General features: G+C 42.2%; 1 long non-coding RNA gene across 4 annotated transcripts in view; it reads left to right on the top strand.

Annotated features, from left to right (window-relative positions):
- LOC142599236 (uncharacterized) overlaps nt 1–13,949 on the top strand; it is a 33,642-nt gene extending 19,693 nt beyond the window's left edge. For 2 of the 4 annotated variants that reach the window (XR_012832860.1, XR_012832859.1), the window contains exons 2-4: nt 10,785–10,909; nt 11,166–11,203; nt 11,448–13,949. This is a non-coding gene — a long non-coding RNA (uncharacterized LOC142599236). Of the gene's footprint in view, nt 1–1,808; nt 2,486–10,784; nt 10,910–11,165; nt 11,204–11,447 lie in introns of those variants that run through there. The other 2 variants (XR_012832862.1, XR_012832861.1) reach the window with 2 other exon arrangements.
- Nucleotides 13,950–24,073: the final 10,124 nt, after the last annotated feature.

The following is a 24,073-nucleotide window of genomic DNA, read 5'->3' as shown; positions in this document are numbered from 1 at the left end:
ACATAGCTTCATACTTGCTACTGTGAAGAAAATTAACTCTATCCCAGCCAAAACCAGCATACCGATGAAGGTATACAAAAGTTCATCAGTACCCTCTGGAGTCCTTGAAATATCCTCTCCAGAGACAGTCTATGCCAAGGATGCACGGAGCCTCTGGGCCAGTCACAATGAGGTGCTTTTCCCACTCATTCCCAGTTAGACTCACTTCGGCCTCCAGTACAGTCAACTGTTGGGATCCCCCTGTCACTCCAGAAATAGATATCGGTTCCACCCCTTCGTAGTTCGATGGCATTAAAGTACACTGTGCACCAGTGTCCACTAGGGCCTTGTACTCCTGTGGATCTGACGTGCCAGGCCATCGGATCCACACAGTCCAATAAACCCGATTGTCCCTTTCCTCCACCTGGCTGGAGGCAGGGCCTCTCTAATCCTGCTCATTGTATTCAATGTTCATGTACAAAAATGACTTAGAGGTCCCTTCAAGAGGATCATAAGTTCGAGTAGGCCTTCCACTCCGTCTAGAGGACTGCCCACTGGAAACTGGAGCAACATTTTTCCTGGAAGAATCCCCTTTTGTGATTGTTTTGCGTTGCAACTCATGTACTCGTGCCTCTAGGGTCAAGGTAGGTTTTCCATCCCCCTTCCTCATGTCCTCTCTGTGATCATGCAGGTAAAACCACAGGGTGTCTCATGATGTGTACCCTCTATATCCTCTCTCTTGAGCAGAGGAACACTTGCTCCTAATACTGGTCCGTACAGGTGGACAATAGGACATGTACTCCTTGAGTTGCTGGACCTCCTGGGACAGTTTCTCCATAGCCGAGACGAGGGAGGAAGAGAGACTTTCTTCATATTGCTGGAGTCGGCCAGCCACTTCATCCACTGTTGGTGCCTCTTTGCTTTTCCAGTCCATTACTGCCAGTGAGTTGGTGTACGACGATGGTGTACTCCGTACAAACGTCTGCCATGTGGGTTGGGTACATTGGACTTCATCAAGATCTGTGGATAACTGTGTGTTGTCCAGGTCATAATAAACCATCTCCCGCATGGCTGATTCCCTCAGGTACTGGATACCTCATTCCATGGTGGTCCACTTGCCTGGATGACATAAAAGATCTTCTTTGAAGGGCTCTCTTTCCCCTCATGCTTGAAAGAATTTGCCTCCAGAGGCTGAGAGCTTGTTTCTTTTTCCCAATCGCCTTGTCAGTGCCCCCTTCCCTGGACAGGGATCCCAGCTGCTTGGCTTCCCTACCCTCTAATTCCAGGCTACTGGCCCCGTTATCCCAGCATCAGAGCAGCCAGGCGACAATGTGCTCGCCTGGATGGTGGCTGAAATCTTTTTTCATATCTCGCAGCTCACTGAGGGACAGGGATCGAGTGATTACCTTTGGTTCTGCCTCTTCCTCCTGTTCTCATGATGGTCCCAGTTCATCATCATCCCTCACTAAGCTAACTGATTTTTTTTGTGTATTCCTTCCTGTGCGTAGGGGTGATTGACACCGGCATGTGTTGGGTTTTTTTGTTCAGCTGCACTGTCTATCACTGGGGTTTGAGTAGCCACAGTGCCTGTCGCTGTTTTCCCTCTCTTCCCCCGGATGGTGCTGTCTACTATCAAGCAGTGTTTGGTAGATAGTGGCCAGGGCCCAGCACAGGGCAGTAAGTTGTGCCTCTTTGGAATAGCCACAGCATTTTCCTCTTAAATATTCTACCACTTTATCAGGGTCCTGTAGTTGTTCAGGAGTGAAGCTCCAAACCATTGGAGTGTTTGACCAATAGTAGATGATGCGGTAATTAATAACCATTTAGCGTAAATTTAGGCGGGTTTTTCTAATCCTGTAACAAGATAAATATGTGGTAGATTCTGTGTGTGGTGTGCTAGCTTTGTGGAATTACCACCTAGCGCCCATCTCTGTGCAGATATGAAACAAATAAAATACCTCTGCTCTGTGTGTATATTGGCGTACTGCACACCGGGTAAATGATCCCACTTTTGGGACACACATGAAGGACTGTCTCCCGTGGGTGGGACCCCACGCTGTAGCAGAGGAAGAGTGTGAGGAGGAAAGAGCTGCAGAGATTAAGTGTTATGAACTGACTGCAACTCCCATTCCCCATCCCTCTGTGCCACTCAGGGAGAGGAGGAAGTAGGGAATGAAGCTGATCTTGGGAAGAAGGGAGGGGTGGGGGGGGAGATGGTTTTTTTAGATTTGTTCTAATTTCTCATTATCCTACTCTGATTTGATCTACAATAAATTAAATTAATTTCCCCAAGCTGAGTCTGTTTTGCCTGTGACCATAATTGCTGAATGATATCCCTGTCCGTATCTCAACCTATGAGCCTTTCATCATATTTTCTCCCCCTGTCCAGTTGAGAACAAGTAGTGACAGAATAGCTTGGTGGGAACCTGGCAGCAAGCCAAGGTCAACTCACCACAGTAGCCATTGCTTGAATATTGTCTGGGCATTGGTCTACTTGTGGGAGGGGGTGAGTGATTGCCTTTGTATCACTTAGTTTGCTTTTACTTTTATTTTTCCTTCACTTATTAAACTACTTTTATCTCGACCGATGAATTTTCTTGCTTTTTTTCTTCCTATTTTCTCATCTGTCCTGCTCAGCAGGGGCAAAGTGAGCAAGTGTCTTTGTGGTGCTTTGCTGCTGACTGAGGTTAACTCACAACACTGGGAGAGCTATGATAAAAGCACTGGCCTTGAGCCTAATCTGGTATTTGGCTTCTGCATTGCTGTGGTCCCAGTAATCTGGGAACCATCTAATGGAGACAAATAACAATTGCACCTTTCTTCTCTTCTCCAAAATCCACTTTTTGGGGAAAATGAAAAATGGCACCCCACCTTCTTCTCTTGTATGGTAGATGTTTCCAACCTTGTTTTAATGGCTCTTCAGTTTCTTGAACATCTCTGCATAGCCAGAATGCTCATATTGATGTGTGCCATGAGCCTGATTTTGGCTTTTCCTAAGGTTAACCAAACAGCTGGGAATGCCACACAGGGATGTTCCCTGAGGCAGTCGATTAATGGGTGGCAAGGCATGTGAGAGAACATGGACAAGTGCCTAGAGTAGTTTTCACCTCTGATGGTCTGGGACTTCATACCTATACAAGTGCAGAATCCTGTCCAAATGCCAGACTACTTGAAGAATGCCTTGCTTATACTGAAGAGAGAGAAATTCTAGCACTGTGTTGGGGTTTAGCCTACACCTACTGAGCCTGTGTCCAGCACCCTCAAGGAGCTTTGTTTCTTTACTCCTTTTGTTCCCTCTACAGACTTCACAGAACCTGTGGTGCTAGTGGAATAATCTATGCACTATACACAGTGAGACTTACTGTACAGGCCAGAATTTCAAATTGATCAAACTGGCATCTTTCAATATCACTGCAAGACATTCAAGTGATTTCAACACTTTTCAGCTATTGCTCATCATTTGTTTTACAAGGGTAGAGAAGCACTATCCCCCCTCTTTCATGGAGAGGAAAATGAGGTGCATAGTTTTGAGCAACAGAGCCTCAGTTCCTGGACATAGAGGTGGAAGTCTCTGCTAGCAGTCAGCTGTCAGCATACAATGCAGAACAGTTCCTCCTAGCAGCCCTGGTTCACCAAGACAGTAAAGTATGCCATAAGCACCCCAAGGAAATTAGTCCCTTAGCACAAGATGAAGGCTATGGACCAGTCACCATCTTGAAAGTAGCATTATTCTAACTTGTCCCATGCAACAGGTTGAACCAAGGAGGATATTCCATTTTCCTTTGTATTAATGAGATGTTACCAGAGTCTACAGGGCTTTGGGGATATGAATAACAATAAAATTAAAGACTGAAATGTTATAGTCTGGTGAACAAAAAACACTAAGTATCTGTGCTGGGTTGACCTTGGCTGGATGCCAGGTGTCCACCAAGCTGCTCTACCACTCCCATTCTCAGCAGGACAGGAAGGAGAGAAAAATAAGATGGAAAAAAACTTGTGGGTCAAGATAAAGGCAGTTTAATAAAGCAAAAGGCCGCGCGTGGAAGCAAAGGAAAACCAAATGATTTATTCTCTACTTCCCATCAGCAGGCGATGTCTGGCCACTTCCCGGGAAGCAGGGCTTCAGTACACATAGTGGTTGCTCCAGAAGACAAACGTCGTAAATAATGAATGCTCCCACTTCCTCTTCCTTTCTCTTAGCTTTTATTGCTGAGCAGATGTCATATGGTATGGAATCTCCCTGTGGTGGGTTGACCCTGGCTGGAGGCCAGGTGCCCACCAGAGCCACTCTATCACTCCCCCTCCTTCACTAGACAGGGGAGAAAAGGTATAACGAAATGCTTGTGGGTCAAGATAAGGACAGGGAGAGATCACTCACTAATTATCGTCACGAGCAAAACAGACTGAACCTAGAGAGGAAATTCATCTAATTTATTACCAAGCCAAACAGACTAGAGCAATGAGAAATAAAACCAAATCTTAAAACACCTCCCCCCACCCCTCCCATCTTCCCGGGCTCAACTTCATTACTGGTTTCAACCTCCGTCCCCCCTCAGCAGCACAGGGGACGGGGAATGGGGGTTACGGTCAGTTCATCATGCGGTGTTTCTGCCACTTCTTCATCCTCAGGGGGAGGACTCCTCTCATCGTTCCCCTGCTCCAGCATGGAGTCCCTCTCACGGGAGACAGTCCTTCACGGCCTTCTCCAACTTGAGTCTCTCCCACGGGGTGCAGACCTTCAGGAGCAAACTGCTCCAGCGTGGGTCCCCCACGGGGTCACAAGTCCTGTCAGCAAACCTGCTCTGGCGTGGGCTCCTCTCTCCATGGATCCACAGGTCCTGCCAGGAGCTTGCTCCAGCGCGGGCTTCCCACGGGGCCACAGCCTCCTTCAGGTGCCTCCACCTGCTCCGGCGTGGGGTCCTCCACGGGCTGCAGGTGGAATCTCTACACCCCCTCATCCTTCCTCCATGGGCTGCAGGGGGAACAGCCTGCCTCACCATGGTCTTCACCACGGGCTGCAGGGGGATCTCTGCTCCGGCGCCTGGAGCACCTCCTCCCCCTCCTTCTGCACTGACCTCGGTGTCTGCAGAGTTTCTTACATCTTCTCACTCCTCTCTCCAGCTGCAAAAGCTCTCCCTAAGTTGTTTTTTTTTCCCTTCTTAAATATGTTATCACAGAGGCGCTGATTGGCTTGGCCTTGGCCAGCGGCGGGTCCGTTTTGGAGCCGGCTGGCACTGGCTCTATCAGACACAGGGGAAGCTTCTAGCAGCTTCTCACAGAAGCCACCCCTATAGCCCCCCCCCAACCAAAACCTTGCCATGCAAACCCAATACACTCCCTTTGATCAGTTTGGGTCAGCTGTCCTGGCTATGTCCCCTCCCAAGATCTTGCCCACCCCCAGCCTACTGGTGAGGGAGGGGAAAATGTTGGAGAGACAGCCTTAATGCTGTGCCAGCACTGCTCAGTAATAGCCAAAACACTGGGGTTTTATCCACACCTTGCTAGCCACCAATACAAAGCACAGCACTATGAGGACTGCTATTGGGAAAATTAACTCCATCTCAGATCCAATACAGTAGCATTAGGGATTTAGGGATTAGGGATTTAGATGCTTATTTTGCAGTAAAATAAATGGGGAAGAAATATGTAATTCCAAGTGATCTGCTCTATATCTCAGCCACTCCCCACACATATCTATTATGATCCTTTAAACTCTGCCTTGTACCTCTGTTGAGCGTCAGTGTATTGTGCTTGTATATTCTGCACAATGCCATCACAAGACTATATCCTGATTTGCTGGCACTGCAGTGTCTCTTGGATAACACTTCACAGGTCATTTTTCTAGGAATGACAGCCAGTGATAGGAGCGCACTCAGTACAAGTGTGTAGGGCCAGTAACCTCCTGCAGAATGCTATTTATGGGAACTCCAAGTGTTATAAAATGTCATTTTGTAAATTTATGGATCATAGGATAATTCATGTTTGAAGTGATCTCAGGAGGTCTCTAGTCCAACCTCATGTTCAAAGCAGGGTCAACTATGAGGTCAGAGCAGGTTGCTCAGGGTTTTGAAGGGGAAAATCAAATTCTAACTAACTGCTCAACAATGGTATTTCATGATCAAGGAATGATCTAGCAAGGAGGGCAAGACAACCTAAATTGCTAGGGGGGAGGGGGGGAAGGGATATGAACCAAACACCAGATTAAGGCACCTGATGCCGAGGCTGCAATGATTGGTGCTGGTGCAAGTGTATAGAATGAATTGGCTTGTGCTGCATCTTTGCAGACTCCTTGTAGAACCACTTATGGTGGTAGGACTCTGTCCAATGCATTGTTCATTAAATCTTTCTATATTTAAGCACAAACATGTGTTCAATTTGCCTCAAGTGGTGCAATAAAAAATACCCAACAGTTTTATCTAGTCAGGGCTTGAAAACCTCTAAGAATAGAGATTGTACAATCTCTCTCGGCAACCTGTTCCACTATTCGACTGCCATCATGATGACAAAGGTTTTTTTATATCCAGTCTGAATGTCTCTTGTTATAATTTATGCCCATTGTCTCTCATCCTCCTTCCATGAACCACTGTGAAGAGCCTGGCTCCACCTTCTTGATGACCTCCTCATAGATATTCAAAGGCTGCTATTAGGTCTCCCCAAAGCCTTCTGTTCTCCAGGCTGAACAAGCCCAGTTTCCTCAGCCTCTCCTAATAGAGCATCTTTGGAGGACAAAATGATTGTCTTCTCTGAGAACTGCCTGACAGCTGAGCCCAGCGCAACAGGGAGAGGAATCTGCTCCCAAACAGGGACTCTCTTCAAGTTTCAATTCCAGTAGAGAACTTGTTGGGTCACTGTGACCGATCAATGTGCTGGTACAGTGGAAGAAGGTTCAGAGGAGATGAGCAAGAATGATGAGCTCAGGGAAGAATGTAAGGACTGACCACCAATTATCCTGAAGAAAGTTGAACTTACATCAACACAAGGAGGACTGGAGAGTAACCTTTGTTTTAGCTATACTGCTGTTATAGTGGGTCATCAGGTTGTGTAAACAGCTTTCCCTGAGATAATTAGTAGAAAGTAATGTCTTCCTGAGCTAGCCAGACAAGTATGGGGGTAGGAGGGAAGCATATATGTGGATCAGCCCAACATAAAGTGTAAAAATGGATGTACTGGTTTTGGCTGGGATAGAGTTCATTTTCTTCATCATAGCTCGTATGGGGCTATGTTTTGGATTTGTGAACAAACCAGTGTTGATAACACACCAATGTTTTAGCTATTGCTGAACAGTGCTTACACAGTGTCAAGGCTGCCTTCTGTTTCTCATGCTGCCCCTATCAGTGAGTAGGCTGGGGGGGTACAAGAAGTTGGGAGAGGACACAGTCGGGACAGCTGATCCAAACTGACCAAAGGGATATTCCGTACCATATGACATCATGCTCAGCAATAAAAGCTCATGGAAAGGAGGGGGAAGGGACACACACACATTCGGAGTCATGACATTTGTCTTCCCAAGTAACTGTTACATGTGCTGAAGCCCTGCTTTCCAGGAAAGTGGCTAAACATCTGCCTGCATCTGGGAAGTAGTGAATAAATTCCTTATTTTGCTTTGCTTGTGCATGCAGCTTTTGGTTTACCTATTAAACATTTTATCTCAACCCATGAGTTTACTTGCTTTTGCCCTTCCAATTGTCTTCCCACATCCCGCTAGGAGGAGTGAGCAAGCAACTGGGTAGAGGCTTACCTGCCAGCCAGGGTCAACCCACCACAGTCCTTTTTGGTACCCAATGTGGGGCACAAGCGGTGTGAGATAACAGATTTGATTGGAATGTGCCAGACTGAATTTATAGCTGTTATAGCTGTTTAGCTACTAATTGACAGGCTCCTGGGTTTGCCATGGGGCTTTCTTGCTTTGCTGTATATTAGAGTCTAGTACTTGTTAGTGGCTGCTTTTTGGTTTTGCTGTTTGCTGTACTGCTTATCATCTTACTGTGCTGTGCCTGGGAACATTTTGATAACAACAATGGCGATGTGCCTGGGCTGGCAGATGACCAGGGCATTGCTGCTCTTCATGTGCTGCTGTACTGGACAGGCTGGAACGCCAGTGTAAACTCAAGTTGAAGGGACTTTAGCCTGTGGATAAGCTAACACCAGAGCAGGTTGCTACAACACAAGAGATGATAGATGGATCAGCTCAATTGGCTGAGTTCCAAGCAGCAGTGTTAGCTGCTGAACAGGGCACCAACACAATATATACTGATTCCCATGAGGTATGGGTTGGGGTCGCTCAGTGGCTCCCATACTGGACAGCTGAAAGATGAAAAATTAAGGGAAGGTGCTTGATCATCTGGGTAATGAACATCTTGTTTCTGAGCTACCTAATATCCAAAAGGAAGGAAGCATTTTTTTTGTGTTTTCTTTCAGGTTAGCCTAACTGCAACATCAGTAACCAGAAACTCAGATTATCTTCCCTAGATTTTAGTCCTATCTTATTCAGCATGCTGATTGTTTGGCAATTTGACATGAAATGAAACAACGCTGTGAGCAATTTTCTTTTCTTCTTGTAATTGTTATTATATATACATAATCATTGGGTCATATGTAGTAATTACAATAATGCTTGTTCCCTTATCCCAGGGATGGAATAGCAATTACATTATTCAATTTATGAATGCAATTTCTCAAGTGAGTAATGAATTGAATTGTTGTTATTGCTTATACCACGCTAGATGCCAAGTTTTGATGGTTAGCAGAACCTATCCCAGAAGCATCTTGGTATCAACTTAATTTGGCATACTTACTTCCCAGCATCCCAGATTATTGACAACAACCTTTTGAAGCACATACATACAATAAGGTCCCATGGTGCATTATGATGACCCAAAGCACAAATTCAACTTGGGTGAGGAAGATAAGTAATTGTAATTACATTCTGCATTATAATCAAACCAAATCGTGGTTTCAATTTAACAGAATACAAGTTTGTATTGATTCTGACCTAAAAACCTCATGGACCTGTAATAATGAATCAGCAATTACAAACAAAGGTATTTTTATGGTTTGGAATGCTGGAATCTTATATGAAAAGTTAATAACATGAATTGCCAAAGATATTATAATTTCACCGGTCCTAATTCTACATGCTATAGTCTACAGAGTAATGGTTGGCTGAGTACTAACAATAATTGGGACACACACATCCCAAACAACATATCTGGCTGTATAGATTGCAACACCTTTCAAACAATTCAATTAAGCCAAACGTGCTTAATAAAATTCAATTGTCCTTCCAATCCATGGTATTCATTTTGCCAACATCACAATAACTCTGGTGGCCTACCATTTTAATACCTGAATGGTTCTGGCTTTGTGGCACTAATGCCTATAAGAGTCTACCACCACAATGGGCAGGCACTTGTACCATACCACATCTTGCTCCCTATGCATTTCCATCCAAAGATTTAATATTTAACTTTCTACACAACCATTATCCTGTACATAATAAGGATGGAGTGTCTAACCCCTTAGTAACAAGACTGACTATATTTCACAAGTTTTTATGAATGATGTGCACTGTTTCCAAACTTGGGTGTTGCTGAATTAGAACAAGCTATTGTTAACATTTCCGCTATACTTGAAATATTGCCCAAAATGCTACTATAGATGCTTTAAAGAATCTACAGTCTGAAATTAATTCGCTCTCACAATTAGCTATTCAAAATCGCTAGGCCTTAGACTATCTTTTAGCCTCACAAGGAGATGTTTGTTTGCTAAAAAATACTACCTTTTGTAGTATCTAAATCTAAAAAAAATCAAATACAATGTAAATATCGTTCAGCAACACGTCCATACCTTTCACCAAATAGCTTGAGAACAATCTCTGCTCGGAGGGGTCTGTCAGCTGACTGGTCATGGCTATGGTCTTGGCTACCAGACTTTGGAGCGTGGGCACAGCACATTTTAATTATATTAGCTCTAATTCTAGTTGTAGGATTTGGACTTTTCTGTATTGTGTCTTGTATCAAATCGCTGTGCATATCACTTTTATCTAAGCTGGTACTGTATACTCGTATCTCAAATGACAAACTCTCTCATGAGTTACAACAATGTTGGGCCTAATGCTAATATGTCTCCTCCACCTCACATATTAGGAGGCAAGAGAGATACATCAGATATGGTGTAGCCTGACTCCTAGTGATCCATAAGTGGTTGTAGGTGTAAGGGGTAGAGTGATGGGAGAAGCCATAAAGGCGACTTGGTTATAATGGGAAAAATACTGAACAGAAGAAGATGCCTGCTGAAATACTGACAGAGAAAATGTCTGCCAGCCTGGGAACTGCTAGCCTTAAAACCCAGTCTGGGAACCAGAAGCATCCCTGAGAAGCACAGATGACATCCTTGAGGTGCAGCTGGGTACCTAAAAATCGGTGACATCCTGACATAACCTTGATAAACACAAAACCAAGAAAGTGCAAGAACAAACTTATTGTCTGGAAAGGTGAAAAATAGTCAGGAAAGATGGAAAACATCCTGAGAAAGTAGGAATTAGTGACAGCTATTGGCTGTTTCAGCTGAAAGAACAGAAAAACCATTTGGAAAAGCAAAAATTGGTCTGAGTAAATAGAAAACTATCTATTGCCTATTCCAGGTGAAAAATAGAAGTTAGCAACATCTATTGGCTGCTCTGGGTGGTGGTGTCCTACATTCTCATATGTCTCTACCATATAAAAATGACTTGCTTTCTACCCAAAATGGAGCCTCTCTCCAAAAACTTCCCCTGTGTGAACTTCTCTCCACAATCTCTTGGACAGATTGGACCCTCACCAGGAACACCTGGCTGACTCCAAACTCTGTGATGCGGATCATCTTTGAAGTGAGACTTTGTCCATTGTCAAGTGGCCCCACTCTTGGGAGCAGTTTGATGAGCACTGTACTGGTAATACTTTGAATAATATATATATACATGCACATATAAGTAATTAATCATAAGTATATACTTGCTTTATTGTGGCAACTTGTAATATTTCGGTATTTCAATATATACTTGTTTTTCTGGTAGTAATTTTGTAGTAATTTGTAATATATACTTGCTTTACTACTCATAATTATACTTACTTTACTAATAATAATTTGTAGTAATTTGTAATAAAGACATTTAAGGAATAAACCCTCTGTGTACTTGTGTATTACAGAATCCTATGAGCCCACCATCACGATCTTTACCTGAGGGGTACGTACCCTTACAGATTGTGATACAGATGCACCCCAAAGGGATTAGTGGCCCATAAATAAGTTCATGTCAGAGCAGGTATGCCCCTGAAGTGACTGTGGCCCATGGATAAGCCCACAGTGGAGCAGGGGCAAGGGGTGGAGTTCATTGCAATGTTAAACTGCTCCAAAGGGACAAGGGGTGGAGACTGTAAATTATATACCTTAAAATTCTTGTAACTCATGATTTGAGTTGTATGTTATAGGAATTACTATAGCAGGAAATGCCTGAACCAATGGAGGACAAGCATTATAAGCAGCAGTGCAAGTGCAGCAGTGGACCTGACCTGAGCTGGCTTTGGTGCCCAGTAACTCCACGCAACACATTACCTCTCCTGTCCTGATTGACCACCATAAGAGATGGAGCCCAAAGTCATGGACTAAATGAACTCAATGGACATATTGCAGACATTTTATGGACATTTGTGGACATTTTACAAGGGTGGTCCATAGACTAAGGGAATGATATCTGCATATTATATCAAAGGACGGAAGGGGGGTGGTGGTTAATGAGGATGTATTGGATAGTGTGGGATCTGAGCATGAAATAAATGCTATGGAATAAGGGGTAGAGATTGTACTGGGTCTGGTTTTTTCACAGTAGCTCATATAGTGCTTTATTTTGGATTTGTGACCAAAACAGTGTTGATGATAACACACCAATGTTTTAAATACTGCCAAACAGTGTTTGCCCAAGTAACCAAAGGAATATTCCATACCATATGATATCATGCTCAACAATAAAAATTCAAGGAAAGGGATAGGAAGGGGGGCACATTTGTGATTATGGCGTTTGTCTTCCCAAGCAACCATTACATTACAATCCTGCTTTCCTGGAAAGTGGCTAAACATCTGTCTGCAGCTGGGAAGTAGTGAATGAAATCCTTATTTTGCTTTGCTTGCATGTGAACCTTTACTTCAGTTATTAAACTGTCTTTATCTCAACCCACAAGTTTTCTTGCTATTGCCCTTCTGATTCTCTCTCCAATCCCACTGTGGGGAGTAAGCAAGTGACTGGATGGGGCTTACCTGCCAGCACCCACCACAGGTACTCAGCATGTTCTGAACACCAGATTTTGCCAAAGTTGCTCCTTTGTTCCTGGGACAGATGGATTATTGGTCTATCTGGAATAATTATGCCTGGTGAAAGAAATGTCCCCATCCGCTCAACCATCAAGGTCAGACAAACAGGGAATTTTTACAAACCAAACATCCATGATTTCTCCTAACTTTGAGGACCCCAGGTCACCTAGTGCACCAGAGGTCCAGGTTCCTCTAAAACAAGTTGTAGTGGGACCCAGGCAGGTTCCCAGACATCTGACCTGAGGTTCTGTTCGTGTTCCTTTCAGCCCTAATGATTGAACTATTACAAGCAATTAGGACACTGGAAAAAGCTTACCCCTATAAACCCCGATTTTTTTCTTTGACACCACCAGCTATGCCCAGTTTAACCGTGACTCCTGGGTTCTAGCCCCGCACAAGGATATAATAATACCCAAGACTACTCAAGATTGACAGTTACTAGGAATCTATAATGCAGCAACCATGAGTAATGCCCACATGATTTAAAACACCGTAAAAACACAATGAGAACTCCAAGTGACCCTTAAAGTGTATGTGGGAGATTAGTTGTGCCTAGTAGATACAGGCGCTATGCATTCGACTCTAAACATACGACCATAAAACATTGACACAGTGGGACAAAAATATATCATGGGAATTGAAGGAAGTCCCCAACACATACCACTGTTAGAAGAGATGCCCCTTCAGGTAGGGCCCTTATCAGTTACACATTCCTTTATACTACTTGAAAACAGCCCAACAAATTTATTAGGGAGAGATTTACTCTGCAAATTGCAGGCAAATTTAAACTGCTCCCCCCAGGGCATGCGGCTCCAGACACCTATCAAGAATTTATCTAAATTAGTTGCTGCATTACAGGAAAAGCCCTAGAGACTTCACCCTACCAAAAGAACTGCAAAACCTCCCGCCCCATATCTGGGAGTGAGATCACACTGAAGTAGGGTCCCTAAAATCCACAAAACCTGTTATCCAATGAAATAAGAAGGGTCCTCCACCTTCACTCAAACAATACGCATTGCCTCATGAAGCCAGTGAAGGGGTATTACCCCTAATCCAAAGCTTTTTATGCCAAGGAATATTAAAAGAATGCCAATCACCATGTAACACCCCCATTCTACCCATTAAATAACCTAAACTAGGCCCAGAGGGGAAACCTCTCTACCAATTCGTACAGGATTAAAGAACCAGCAACAAGTGCGTAAAAATACGCCACCCAATAGTGCCCCATCCATCAACTATTATCACCTTAATCCCCTCAAATTCTAAATTTTATACTGGAATTGATTTATGCGCAGCATTTTCTAGCAACCCCATTCACCCGGATTCCCAAGATATTTTTGCCTTTACATGGATGTCGGGGAAACTTCCTTGGACCCGATTACCTCAAGGATTCGCAGGATTGCTGACTATTTTTTCTCGGATATTGGTCAAAGATTTACAGGATGTAAAACTTCCAGGGCAATCTGTACTGATACAGTATGTTGATGATTTACTAGTCCCGACTCCCACACAGGCAAAATTGATACTCTAGTGCTATTGACTGCATTGGCTGATAAAGGTCACAAAGTTTCTCCTTATAAACTCCAATTCTGTAAAGCAAAAGTGGAATATTTGGGATATATCTTAGAAGGAACTCAACTTTTATCTCTGGATGGCATCCAAGCAATCCAAACTGTACCCTGGCCACAAACTAAAAAAAACCCAGATGCAAGCCTTTTTAGGAACTGTAGGATTTTGTAGACCATGGATTGCTGCTTTTGGAGAATTAGCAAAGCCACTCCTCAACAGTATGCATCAAGATCAAGGTGAACCCTTGCAATGGAATGTGGACCAGATGATTGCCTTTTTTGAAAAACTTAAATGAGCCTTGTTTACGGCCCCCCCCACTTGGCCTTCCAAATGATGATAAACCTTTTACCTTATACGTACATGAAAGAGAAGGAACCGCCTCTGGGGTACTGACACAAGAATGGGGCAGGGGGTGTGTGCGTGCGCAACCAAGGCCTGTAGCATATTACTTTATGCAATCAGATCCAGTCATACAAGGATCTATCCCTTGCATGCGTGCCATGGCTGCCACCGCTACTTTAATAGACAAAGTGAAAAATATAGTCCTAGGACACCCCCTAGAAGTTCAAGTATGCCATGAAGTTGAAACAATCTTGACAAATCATGTGACTCAAGCCTTGTCCCCTCAACGCCTTCACAAATATGAAGCAACACCCTTAACAGTTGACAACATTACACTGAAGTGTTGCAACACTTTAAATCCAGCTTCCTTAATTCCACTACCCTATGAAGGACTTCCACATCATGACTGTACAGAAGTCATACATGAATCTGGAAAAATAAGAGAAGACCTCCAAGATACCCCTCTTTCAAATCCAGCTTTGATCCTATATGTTGATGGCTCTTCATGTTACCTAAATGGACATCGCATCACAGGCTTTGCAGTTACTACGGAAACCAAAGTGTTAAGAGGCGAGCCACTTTTAGCCCCAGACTAAGTGCACAAGCAGCTGAATTAATTGCCCTAACCTAAGCCTGTAAACTAAACAGAGATAAAACAGTTAACATCAACACAGACTCGCAATATGCCTTTGGAGTGTGCCACGCCACAGGAAAAATTTGGAAACAAAGTTGGTTTATAACCTCAGCGAGAACACATATTTCCAACAAAGATCAAATAAACGGACTCTTCAAGCCTATTATCTGGGGATGAAGAAGTAACACAATATATCCTAAATAGTCAACAAACTATAAACCAAAATCAGAATCAGGCCCAATTGGCACAGCCAGTACCGCTAGAGGAATCATTACATGCCTTTTCCCCAGAGGATAAATTATGGATAAAGGTACATAAACAGAAAAATGGATTGTCTCCAAAATGGGAAGAAACCTGTCTTGTATTACTGATCTCTTTTTCTGTTGTAAAGGTGGAGGGTAAAGGTTCCTGGATTCATCACTCCCATGTAAAAAGGGAACAGATGGCAAAAACTGATCCTACAACAGGAACATCCAGTTCGTAAAAATATACCTTCACAAATAGTTATTCAGAACCAATTGGCCTTAAATTACATTTTAGCAGCACAAGGCAGAGTATGTGCCCTAATTAATACTAGCTGCTGCTTTCCTGTCAATCAAAAATCAATGAATAAAGACAGATATTGAACAAATTAGAACTCATTTGCAAGTCCTACATGAAGTAGGATAAGAACAAACTTTTGATGCTTTGAATCGGCTAATGACATGGTTTCCTAACATTGCTCAAAGGGCACAAAAGCTTACAATGTTTTTAATAATAATATTCTTTGCTTTTTGTTGTCTTTTATGTGAGTATTAAATGTTGTCTTTCTCTTTGTAATACTATAACTCCCAAGTATTATATTAAGTAAATAGGTCCTGACGGACAAAAGAAGAGGAGGGACTGTGAAAGGCAAGGTGCTAACTGCAATACGACTTGCTTAGAAGAATGAACACGACGACGTGAGGCTATGAGCTTTTACCTCAGGGTTGACGTGACATGAAGACTCAACCTAAGCCAGCTCTAATTGGCTGAGAATGCCCCATACCAACGATAAAACAATAGATTTGCCTTTCAAAAAACCCAGGCATATAACCGCATCCAGAACAGCAATCAACTAGAATCCAGTATAACACTCCCACCCCCCACCCCCCCCCACACATATAAAGCCCGTTTTGCTCTGTATCGGGGTCCTCCATGCATTAGGCTGGGGCACCGCTATGCACAAAGAGCTAAAATAAGGGAATAAATTCCTTTGGTAATTCTATGATAAACGTCCTTGCCTGTCTCCTTGGCCTGTGAAGAACTTTTACATCCGCCAGGGCAGATCATTCCTTGGTCACAAATTACCATTGCTGAGAAGTTACAATTTGAATTTCCCCTTCAGTGTGTGTATATATACACACACACACACACACACACACACACTTATATATATATGTAGAGTATGTGTGCTTTGTGTGTGTACCTGCCTGGTGGGAATACATCTTCAGCCTCGCTACTGGTTGGACCTGGGGACATGGAGCGGAAGCTCCGTAATATGTTTTCCTCTAACATATTGGCTACTATGTTCCAGAATAAATTAATGCCATTGCTAGTTCTTTTCAATATTGTCACCCGACGCTACCTAATGCTACAGGGACAGGCAGGTTCTTTTAAGGATCCTTGGTAGAATGAGAACTGGCCACAGGGTTGTAGTTATACTTAAGATTTATTATATAAAGATTCTAGCAATCAGCATAGCTTATTGTTACACAGAATTTCTAGCAATTAGCATAGCTTTCCTGTTAGCTAAAATTTCAGTTACCTAGACTTTTCAGTCACCTAGACCACTGCCAATCAGGTCAATTTCTTAATAATCAGTGCACTATACAGTAATCATAATTTAGACTCTGACTTTAAAAAGTAAAAGAGTCACTTGGTCAATCCTCAGAGGAAGATGAACAATGGAGGCAGTGTCATAGTACTCTAGCACACGGTGAGGATGCTCTCCCTTTCCCCTTCATCATGGTGCAGGCATCCCCTGTATCACATGGGAAGCATGAAGGCCTCCATCAGTTAGTGATCCACATAACAGTTAACCTCAGTAGGGCCAGGCCTGTGCTGTACTGTGCTGCACATACAGCTTGGCCATCAGGCCTGTCTTGTGTCGCACAAATCCCTTGGCCGTAGGACGAGCTCAGTCAGCTCATTGTACCAGAGGAGCCTGCAGGCAGCTCCCACTTGGTACCGGCAATTATGCCACCTGTGTGTACTTGTCTTTAACTAAAAGTGCAGCAGGAAGTTCTCATGTGACCATCTTTAGAAATAGGGTTGTCATCTTGCAAGAAACTTACATAATAGTTCAAATGACCAAAAAGGAGGAGCTTCCCTCCACAAACAGGATCTGTGCAGCATGCCATGGGAGAAAAATGTATCCAGGGTCCATCTGATGCTGCACAAACACGAGGTTCCCAGCATCTGAAGGGATTTACTCTCTATCTATATTCCTCTCTTTAGTCTGTCTTATTAAAACAGCTATTTTAAGCCATTTCTTGTTGGGCCTTTCTTATTCAGATCCAGAAAGAACCCTGCACCATTACTCTCTCTCACCTCACCCCCTGCTCCCCACTCTGGTGCAGTACAATTGGCATCATGGACAGGATCTCGATAAGAAATGCCATTTTGGAAGAGGGATAGCAGAGAGCAAGAAAAACCTGAATGGGTGCGTACAGTCATGGGGGCCAGTCATGCAGTGACACACACATAGATACACACCTTCATGGGCCATCAGTTTAGAACAATGAAGATTAACACACCACCGACCATACGTCCACACCACCTGCACAGAACAAGCCTGTACTGATCCTGCATGGTACAACTACATACCGATTATGTGAGCAATAGTAACTGAGTAGCCCACTCCTCAACGTGAGTAATCTGATTGGTATACACAACTGTATTGTAACATATATAAACCCTGCCTTCCTCAGTATCAGGGTCCTCCATGCATTAGGCTGGGGCATCGGTTTGTGCATTGTTAATATGAGAGACTAAATTCCCTTAGTAATTCTATGCTAAATGTTCTTGTCTCCCTCCTTGGCTGGCAAAGAACTGACTTTTACACACTGTACTCTTCCTGCCCATTAGCCTCCTAAGCTCTGGACTAGACTCAACACACAATGCATGGTGGTGACTCCTTAGGTTCAATCCACCTGGCTCAGAGATGCCTTTAGCCCATCCCCACCTCCCACAGAAGTGCTGTGGTGGTGTTACAGTCATTAATGGAATTCAGGGGTCCTCATCATCTCCTCAAAGGAACACCCACATCCACACAATATCCCTGTCAGATAAAAGAGAACTGTATCTAGAGATGCCAATACTCTGTTACGTAGGTTTCTATGCAGTTATCTCTTAGCATATGCCCAACTTTCCTTTGCATCTGAACCAACAAATCAGCATGTTCACTGTTCCTCTAAGACCTTTGATATAGAATATTTATGGTATATCCACATCCTGAAAGAAATTGAGGTTGAAAACAGTTGATTAATTTGCACTCCGGTTCTAAGGGGATGAGGGGATCCCTTATGAAAGGACATAATGAATTTTAATTCTTCAGACAGAAAATGGTTTAGATGAAAATCTTCCCCTCTTGTCATTGCCCCGTTTCCTTTTCTTCAAAACAAAATAAAAGTCTGATATATGTCATCTGTAAGTATGGGGAATGCAAGAATGTCTGTGATCTACTTAACTTTGATCTTAGGAAGCAAACTTGACCCCTGTCCCTCACAGGAAGCAACCAGCACTTAAATAAGGAATATATCTGAAACCGAAATATATTTTATAGCTTAACATTTGCTTTGATGCGTACATTAGTGCTGAAAAATGCCAGAATTCCTATAGATAGTATGCTATCACAGTAATGATAATAAATATGCAGACATACCCAGCATTTTGGAGTCCCACAGGAAGGTTAGGCATTAAATCAACCCACCATTCAGAAATGACCTTCCCACCATATATGTGCTGTTAGTAACTACCCGCCACATTACTAATGTGTTGACTGTCCCTTCTGAAGGTCTAAGTGATACAAAAGTGAGCTAGAGATACTGAATATGTTACATTTTTGTAAAATGGCAGGTATTTTCCTAGGTAGGAGTGCTTTTTCAGGAGTGTAACCAGACAGATGTAGCTCAAAAATAAAGTAATTTTTGCAGTTGGCATTCTCACAGTGCCAGGCAATGCATATGGATCAATTAAGCCTCCTTGTGCTCAGAATGCTGAGAGCAGCATGAAGTTGGGAAAATTATCTCATTTTTTAATGTGAGAGGAAGAGAGGCTTAATCTATGAAGATTCAGTGTATTTCACCTTCTCTCAACATCCATTCACTACTTACTTCTCAGCCTTCATCTTAGCAACTTATCAGTCCGAACAAACTCCGGCTTCTGCCAAATCAACTGAAACCTGCAAAAGGTCCTAATCAGCCCCACGGCCATTTATTACCAGGACATGGTTTGAAAGAAACAGTAGATGAAAATAAGAGAGTAGTAATGATGTTGAAAGACCTCAATTTCCCCAGTCTTGAATGAAGGAGTTGGACATGGTATGTTCCTTGTTTCATGTTTCTGTGCCTTACAAAACCTGCTTTATTTTCAGCAGTCTTCCAGGTAAAAAACATTCACCAAAGAGTGTAGAATTGTGACTGGGTAAAAATGGGAAGGGCAGATGTGCAGGTATTGCCTGGTTCTTTTTCTGTCACAATGTTTTTAAAAAAGGAAAAACTGGAAAACATTAACCATGTCTCTCAGTTGATCCTCCTGTGGCAGAAGGCTGAGGCAGGCTGTGCATGGAAAAAACTGTGCATATTAACAACTTAACTAAGAACAACTAAATAGTAATGAGGCTCAGACCATCTGAATCTTTGCTTAAGGGTATGCATGTCTTCTGCTGCTGAAGTTAAAGCTCTGCTCCACTTAGAGAAGGAACCCCCATCATGGGGCAGAGGGAACTTGCTGCTGTGATTGATGAAGGGGAAATTCAAATTGTAACTGCTCAGCAGTGGTAATTTGTGACTGAGGAACGATCTGGCATGGAGGGCAAGAAGGACCAACTGCAGAAAAGGTTAAACTGACTGGAAGCAGGAATGCCAGAGACAGAATGACTCCTTGCAAGGGAGTGAAGTTTCCCTTGGTGATGAGATAAGAAATAGCTGCAACAGTGTCTTGCAGCCATCCTGGAATACATGCGCTCAGGGGCTAACTTTGGGCAGCAGAGCTGGGCTGGGGGATGGACTCAAGGCCAGCTGAAGGGCCCCATGCAACCGCTCATGGGATTGGTGCTGGTGCAAGTGTATATAGGGAAATTGCTCATGACGCGTATTTGTAGACTCCTTGTAGAACTGTTTATGGCGGTAGGACTCTGCTTAATGCATTGTTCATTTTAATTTTTTTTCAATATTTAAGTACAAATTTGTGTTTAATTCACCTCAAGGGGTACAATAAAAATTCCCCAACACAGTGTACCAATATATTAGTCTTTTTTCCCCTCATATAATACAGACAAAACTGAAACAAACTGCATATAAATTTAGCTAATATTGAAACTAGCAACAGTATTTGACTGTTTCAAGACAACATTTACTGGATTTGTATCACAAAGCTTAAATCTATTTGTAAAATATTATACATGAAAGTGTTTATAAGATTAAGTTCTTTAGCTGGTCATCTGGATATTTTTCTGTCATTACTATTCAACATAAAGGTTATATATGTTTATTATGTATTAAGAATATGTCACCTGTGCATGGCAAACAAAGTAGAAAAGTTTGTCTAGTACTTTTTTTCTTGTTCTTTGGTCTGGATTTTTCCTTTTAAGTAAGAAATGTAGGATATACTTTACAATCTGTTCCTTCTGCCTTTTCAAGACAGTGGAATACTCTTATTTTCTGTTTTTACAGCTAAATTTAATGGTAACAGGTGTTGAAAACTTCTCCTTTGTCTCCTGTATTTAACAATTCCAAAACAAAGGTGTACTTTGGAAACCCTCCACTGTATTTAAGCAGTTACTTTCCTCTTAAAGAAACAGAGTTGATAAGACTTAGTAAAAAGATGAGAAAAGTAGATGCATTCACTCACCACTACTTTTTTTGCTTATTTAAAAATACATCAGGGAAAAGGGTAAATTATTTCATTATAATCCATAAGACTGTGCAAAAATGATTTCTTAAATATTTTATATTTGAAGTTTAGTAATCACATAGATAATACTAGGTACATTAATATGATGGATTATATTCTTTACTGAGTTCTTAAAATAAATTTAATTTTGGCCTTTGGTCATTGGAAATTCCTCTGGAAAACTGTTTCAATCAATACTATTAAAATAGTTGATTTTAAAAGGCAGTTAAAAAAATGAAAAAATAAAAAAAAATGTAGTTCAAAATAATTCTGGGCTATCACTGTGAAGTATCAGAGATATAGCTAAAATTTTAGCTAGTGATTTCGTAGAATGTATTTTGAGTTTACCTTTTTATTAGTATAAAACTAACTTTTGTCAAAACAAACTATTTAGAAAATATAATTGTTATGACTAGAAATGTAGTTTTAAAAAAAATCAATTTGAATTTTTGTGGTGCTTTTCAGAGAATGTTTTGAAATAAAAAATGTATACATTAAAAAAATTCAAGTTGAATCACATCCTAGCTGCTGTTTAACAACTTAATTTTCTATTTTGCACTTAAATGCAAATAATCCAGGTTTCTAACATGAAGGTGATACTTTACACTTGCTCAATGTTTTCATGTGAAGGTTAATTTTTACTCTCAGTTTAATTATCAGATTGAAATTTTGAAAATGGAAATGTATTAGATAGATATACTTGATATTTAAATTTTACTTCAGAAAGCTCTTTATTATGCAAATTACTTAAATATGTCAGGCCCAACTTTTATTTTTCTATTTAACTGTTCTCTTTTATATCTGAAACAGAATAGAAGTAAATATCATTCATTAAAGCAATCAAAACTTCTACTTTAGGTTAGTGTATTTTTTTATATATATATTCATATATACATGAAAAGTGGCGATACTTTACTCTCAGATCAATATAGTACTATTTAATTATGGTTAGTAGTGTTTAAAATTTCTTTAGTTCAAAATAAATATTTCTGTACAAACAGGGTAACGCTCGATAGTACAAGTGGAAAAAATACTCTTATGCCTATTTTTGTCGTATATGCCGTCGCGTAAAAGGGTACAAGTCTGATGTGTGGCTGAGGGAGGCCCTCCCGTTGAGTCACGAGGTTCAGAAAGGACCCCCTTGCTTTCTAAACTCCTTCTCAGAGAGGAGCCTAGGTGCGGCTAGGTCCAGCCTTAGTCCCAGACTTGGTCAACGGTTCATGTCTAAAGGATTATGTGTGTAGCCACTTATCAGAGTCAACGTTTGCCTGTCAGAGCCCCACCAAGGACTTTCACTGAAACAGTTTCGCAAAGTTGAAAAGAAAAATAGGTAATTTATTGAGGTGACATATAAAAAGTTCGGAATTGCCGTTGATAAATGCACTAACTAACTGCAACAATTTTGAGCTCAAGTTAATAGTTCAGCGCTTTTGTTAATGATAGTTTTTCACGGGGTAACATCCGACATAATCGGAGGCGCAAGTCTTACCAGAGAGGCATCCCTGCTTGGGGAGGAGGGGGAGAGAGAGGTCCAGGCTCGTCGACCCGTCTGGATAGTTGGAGTTCTCATCCTCAAAAAAGAGGATTCTAAATGCCAGATTTATCCTTTTGGTGAGGTGGGACTAAGTCAGGTCTTGTGTGTCGATTGGCCCTTAACAAGGCTTGTTGTGCAGTTGATCGGGGCTGGGGGGGAGAAGCGGTGGAGAACAAAGGCGTTCAGTACAGAGGAGCGGTGGTCTGTTTAGTTTTACCGAAGTAACGTCAAGCTGTGAAGGCTCCCCTTACCCCAGCCATCACTTAGTTGATTGAGGAGCTAGCAAGGTGTTGATAACGCACCAGTGTTTTGGCTACTACTGAGCAGTGCTTGCACAGCATCAAGGCTGTCTCTCCAACACTTTCCCCTCCATCACCAGTAGGCTGGGGGTGGGCAAGATCTTGGGAGGGGACATAGCCAAGGACAGCTGACCCAAACTGACCAAAGGTATATTCCATACCATATGACAAGGTATTAATTAAATAATTAAACTCCATCTTAAATTAAACTCTATGTCAGCCAGACCGAATACATTTCGGCAAAGGAAGTCATTAATACTGGGTGTTTCAGTCCTTGTCCAGGATCCCTCTGTGCTAGACACCATCAAGCATAGATCTCAGAGATGGTCACTTCCTGAAGTGTTTACTGTAAAGTGTATGTGGGAGGAGAGAGCATCTGCTTCTTTAAGGTTATCCAGTCAAGGACTTTTTAAATTGTCCTCGTTTCAGCTGGGATAGAGTTTAATATTCTTTCTAGTAGCTGGTATAGTGATGGATTTTGCATTTAGAATGAGAATAATGTTGATAACACACTGATGGTTTTAGTTGTTGCCAAGCAGTCAAGGACTTTTCAGCTTCTCATACTGGCCTGCCAATGAGAAGGGGGGGGACACCCAAGAAGCTGGGAGGGGACACAGCCAGTGTTGTCCCAAAATGTGGGTTCTTCACTTGATGTGCAAAGAGCCAATCAACACACAAAGTCAAGATATTTGTTTTCATTTCTAGTCTGCAGAGTAAGGTGCCGGGCATCTAACACCAGCTGGCACACCGAGTGCATCAAACATTCCTTTTTTATAGTAATAAAATGTAGCTGATTGGTGTTCTTAAACTTTTCGACCTTATCCACTTATCCACCTTTCACCCGCCTTCATCATACATACGCATTTTACTTAATGTTTCAAACATTTGAGGAGGTCTCCTAATTAGCATGCTCATTATTCACAAAGGGATGTACATTTTAGTATTAAAATCAATGCAGGTTAGCTGAGGCTACACTATCTTGTGCACCCCAAGCCTACCTACTGGCAGGGCAGCATGAGAAACAGAGACGACCTTGATGCTGTGTAAACACTGTTCAGGAATAACTAAAACATCAGGGTGTTATCAACACTATCTTGGTCACAAATACAAAACATACCACCATAGAAGCTGCTATGAAGAAAGTTAACTCCATCCTAGGCAGACCCAGTACAAGGAGTGAGAAAAAGTAGTGTGAGAAAAAACCTTTGAAATCCAAGGTCAGAGAAGGAGAGGGAG

The sequence above is a fragment of the Balearica regulorum genome, chromosome W (assembly GCF_011004875.1).
Source record: "Balearica regulorum gibbericeps isolate bBalReg1 chromosome W, bBalReg1.pri, whole genome shotgun sequence".
Lineage (NCBI taxonomy): Eukaryota > Metazoa > Chordata > Aves > Gruiformes > Gruidae > Balearica > Balearica regulorum.
The sequence above is the reverse complement of the archived record's forward strand: the minus strand, read 5'-3'. Positions and strand labels throughout refer to the sequence as shown.